Here is a 4,780-nt window from a genome sequence, read left to right as displayed (position 1 = left end):
AGAGTTGACTACTCAGAAGATCTTTTATAGCTCTTGAATGTTTTATTTTTGATCTCTCACTTCAATGAAATTATTTGACCGAACAGAAGTCCATCTGTCTTTCTAAGCTATGACCTTGTTATGAACAGTATTTGCATTCACTGAGCAAATGTCTATGCATTATCGGGTTTAAGCAACATCATAGTGCCATCACTCAAGGAAGTTGAATGAGGTGAACATTGATATAGCTCTTCCCCCCATTTTTGAAATGTAATAAATACTTTTATGTTCCCCTCCCCCTTCCCCTTTCCCCTTCCACTTTGGGGAAAATGTCAGGAACTAGATAGTTTAAGATGAGCAATTGAGGGGACTGAGAGATTGATCCACACAGAGCCTGGCTTCTTTGTGCTTCATCATAAGGCGTTCTGTTGGCCAGCCTAATTAAGTACCCTTTTAACAAGAGAACCTCATGGAAATCCAGTTGGCAACTCAAGAGGTTCAGGAAGCAGGACCACAGAGGTTATACACTCTGGGACCCTAAGCCATGAGGTTGGATGCCTCACCTTGTTGAAAAGATACACTGGGCCTAAATGGCACAGCATGACTTTGTTCCTGCTTGGCTAAATTTCTCAACACCACAGTCAGCTAAGTCACCTACAGCGACTTTTGAAAAACACAGAGAGCACCTACCCAGAGGAAATGGTAGATTTGGAGTAAGCCATAGTAGACCTAATTCCTCTGATGGCTTTTTCAACAATAGACCTCATCAAACGACAAGAGATTCTTGGCACCAGCCCTCCCTGTTCTGCCATGATTCTGTGGACTCTGGTGTCTCTAAGGGAGCATATGCTGGAATCACAGGGAACTGATTTGGTTGGCATGGCTCTTCTTGAGGTCATGATGGCATAAGCCAGCATAGTGGGGGTGGCACAGAAAGCCATCGCCACTGGAATGGCAGCTTCCACTCCCAGAAAGGCTGTACCTTTCAGGAAAAGCCACCTACAGATATTAGGGAAGAGAAGAAAGAAGATAAAGTGGGAAAATTGCAGTTTAAAGAGGAAGACTTTCCTTCTTTGAATCCAGATGCTGGCAAACAGAATCAGCCATGCAGACCCATTGGGACACTTTCTGGAGTATGGGAAAACCCACCTCGTGCCAAGCAGCCCTCCAAAATGCTAGTCATCAAAAAAGTTTCCAAAAAAGATCTTGCTGCTGCCTTCTCAGCTGTACTCATCTAACCAGGATCTGGCAAATGGAAGATGCAAATGGAAGCAAATCGTCAACCATAGTTCCAAGTGTCTATAAAAACCTGGTTCCCAAGCCTGTACCACCTCCATCCAAGGCCAGTATGTGGAAAGCTAACAGAATGAAACACAAATCAGGGTCCCTTTCCTCTAGCCGAGAGTCTGCTTTTAGCAGTCCAATCTCTGTTAGCAAACCAGTAGTACTGGCTGGTGGTATAGTTTTAAGTTCTCCCAAAGAGAGCCCCGCCCGCACCACTCCTCCGATTGAGATCAGCTCCTCTCATCTGACCAAACTGACCCGCCGAACTACTGACAGGAAGAGCGAGTTCTGGAAGACTCAGAGGATGACGGGAATGGAGACTTCTCAGAGAGCAGAGCCTGTGACAAGTCAGAAGGTTTGGAGGACAACAGCACACCTGAACCAAAGGAAAATGGAGAGGAAGGCTGTCATCAGAATGGCCTTGCTCTCCCTATAGAAGAGGAAGGGGAGGTCCTCTCTCACTCTTTGGAAGCAGAGCACAGGTTACTGAAGGCAATGGGATGGCAGGAATATTCTGAAAATAATGAGAACTGCCTTACCCTCACAGACGATGAGCTCAGAGAGTTCCACAGGAAGACAGAGCAGCTGAGAAGAAACAACTTTGAGAAGAATGGCTTCTTGCAGAGTCGAAGTTCCAGCCTATTCTCCCCTTGGAGAAGCACTTGCAGGGCAGAGTCTGAGGACTCAGATACGCAGACAAGTAGCTGTGAAACATCTGATGACGATGCCTGGAAGTAGGCGTATAAAATGCTCACAGTCAAATCTGACCCAGTAAACCCAGCTTGTGTGCTTAGGGGTTATACAGAAGAAATTGTTCTTTTCCTTTTCCTTTTCCTTTTCTTATTCTTGTTGAATACTTCATGCACAAGGGAAATAAGTAAATCCTAAAGAGAGAGCAAGTGATTGGCTTGTTAAGCTTTTGTTGTTGTTCTTCCCTGTTATCTGCTTAATAGAGAGAACTTTGTGTAGTGGGAAAGATTTTTAAAACACACACATACACAGTATATATTGGGCAATGCACAGGCGGGAGCTGGCAGTGCAGAGAAGAGACACTCATCTGCAGCAACAGCTTCTACTACCAGCCCTTGGGGCACTCACCCCTGTGCTCAGGCAATCATTGTCAATGACAAAGTGACTACTGAAGTTATAATTGTATTAATGCTAATAATTTGGGTATTTTATTTTATTTCTGGCCACTCAGGTAATGTTAGCCCTTAACCAAGCTTATGTGGCTTTCCCCCCCCTTTTTTTTTCTTTCTGGGTACAGCTGTAAAATATTTGGATATAGGAAATGTGTTATTCTTGCAACCTTGATATTCAGGGTGTATTTTAAAATACAAAATTTTGTGAGATTTCAAAGATTAAAATGTCAAAGATTAAGATTATTTTGATAATGTTATTTACAGATTTAAAAGATGTGGTTTCACAAGTATGTTGAGGGAGAAAACTGCTGCACAAAATAACTAACTTGGAATAAATCTTTTGCATTAATAAAAAAATTAAAAATATTTAAATACTTATAAAAGTCAATACATTTTATGTTACATGATAAAGGAATAAGAGATGAAAGAAAACGTATTTTTGCTTAATATATGCTGGCTGCTGCGGCTGCTAAGTCGCTTCAGTCGTGTCCTACTCTGTAGGACCCCACAGACGGCAGCCCACCAGGCTCCCCCATCCCTGGGATTCTCCAGGCAAGAACACTGGAGTGGGTTGCCATTTCCTTCTCCAATGTATGAAAGTGAAAAGTGAAAGTGAAGTTGTGTCTGACTCTTAGCGACCCTATGGACTGCAGCCCACCAGTGTTCTCCATCCATGGGATTTTCCAGGCAAGAATACTGGAGTGGGGTGCCATTGCCTTCTCCGTAATATATATGCTTACATATAGACAAATGTGTTCATAACAAAATAAGGGGAATATACTCATGAAATTTCAGCCTGCGTTTCTATAACTGGTCACATGTTGTAACTGGTACTGCTCTGATGCTTTGGTGATCCAAACTTTCATTTCTGAAAGGTCCGTTCCATTAGTAGTCCTTTCTGGGTCATCGTTCTTCATTGACCATAATTACAGAGCATACCAATGCTGGGAGATGTTCCACAGGGTTTCCTTAATTCATACAGACTCTTCTTTACCTCCATTGTTGAGTGGTAGTCCAGTTGCTCTTTGTATTCAAGATCATTAACTACAGCCAATACCTTACCTCCCTTGTTTTCCTGTTGATTCAGAGGTACAAAGAACAAAAGTGGCATGTAGCAGTTTTAATTCTAATTAAGGTATCACTGTTGTGTTTCCAGGTGAAAGCATTCTTCCCTCTGGGACTAAGACTTCTAGGCCAACAGAGCTTAAAGTCTGGAAACAGGAAGCAAAAATTCTGCTAGTGGATCATTTGGGGTGATAGTGAAGATGCCACTTCTATTTCTACCCTCAACTCTAGGACCCATGGATTCTGACTTGGAGAAACAACATCATATGTTGGACACTGATTTAGAGCCTGGCCCCAGACCTGAAAAATACTACCACTATAATTGAGTGTTCAAAAGGCCATGCCACCATTCTATCAGGCCAGCAGCTTAGTATGCTGGGGAACGAGTGAATTCCATGAGCCCAGGGGGCATTGCTGCAATACTTTTGCTGTGAAGTTAGTTCCTTGATCAGAAGCAGCGCTGAGTAGAAATACTATGATCATGGGTGAGTCATTCTGTCAGTCAATGGATGGAAGTTCTGACAGAAGCATTACATATAGGGAAGGTAAATCTGAATCCTCAGTATCTATTCCAATAAGGAAACAACCCTGCCAACCCTTGATGGAAGCGGCCCAATGTAATCAACCTGTCCCCAGGTAGCTGGCTGATCATTCTGGAGAACAGTGCCATACCCTGGGCTCCTCTGGGCTGGAAGGCTAAGCACTCAGCAGTGGTGCAGCCAGGTTGAGGTTGGTGAGTGGAGGTCCACATCGCTAAACCCATCCTGCCCCCATTATCACCTCGCTCATGAACCCCGTGGGTGAAAAGGGGCATGGCTAGGAAAAAGGCTGACTAGTATCCACAGAATGGGTCATCTTCTCCACTTGGGCTATTAAAAACTGTTCCCTGCTGCGATCACCCTTTAGTGAACATCCACGTGAGACACAAACCTCTTTCTTACCCATTCAGAGAGGTCTGACTCTTTCTTCTTCCAAGCAAACACACTCGCAAGTCTATTCTCCTTTGTGACCTGCAGGGCTTACGGAAGTAAGAGCTTTAGTCTGGGCGAATGTATTCAAGAAGATACCCACCCCAGTTTGACAGCAGTTGGGGGTGGCTACCATTTTGGTAATAGTTGGTCTTCCAGGGACCTCTATTTCCAGGTTTTAAGAAGAACTTAAACCCTGGGGTTTATTTTTGAAGAAAGTGACCCTCTGCTGTATATGTAGTGGGAGCTGGCAGTTGCCTTGTGGGCATAGTCCTGGATTGCCTTCTGAACTTGTCCATGATTAATAGTGTACTGCCATTATACAGGCTCAGTTTCTTATCT

The 4,780-nt window shown here is 43.7% G+C and overlaps 1 pseudogene across 1 annotated transcript; it reads left to right on the top strand.

Annotated features, from left to right (window-relative positions):
- The first annotated feature begins 516 nt into the window (after positions 1-516).
- Positions 517-2,783, top strand: LOC147343797 (vasculin-like protein 1 pseudogene; annotated as a pseudogene). The gene has a single exon (XR_015156226.1). The product of XR_015156226.1 is annotated as a vasculin-like protein 1 pseudogene (transcript).
- Positions 2,784-4,780: the final 1,997 nt, after the last annotated feature.

The sequence above is a fragment of the Bos grunniens genome, chromosome 27 (assembly GCF_055505025.1).
Source record: "Bos grunniens cultivar Pamir isolate PY7600 chromosome 27, Bosgru_T2T1.0, whole genome shotgun sequence".
Taxonomy (NCBI): domain Eukaryota; kingdom Metazoa; phylum Chordata; class Mammalia; order Artiodactyla; family Bovidae; genus Bos; species Bos grunniens.
Note: the sequence above shows the minus strand (reverse complement) of the source record. Positions and strands in the feature narration are given on the sequence as shown.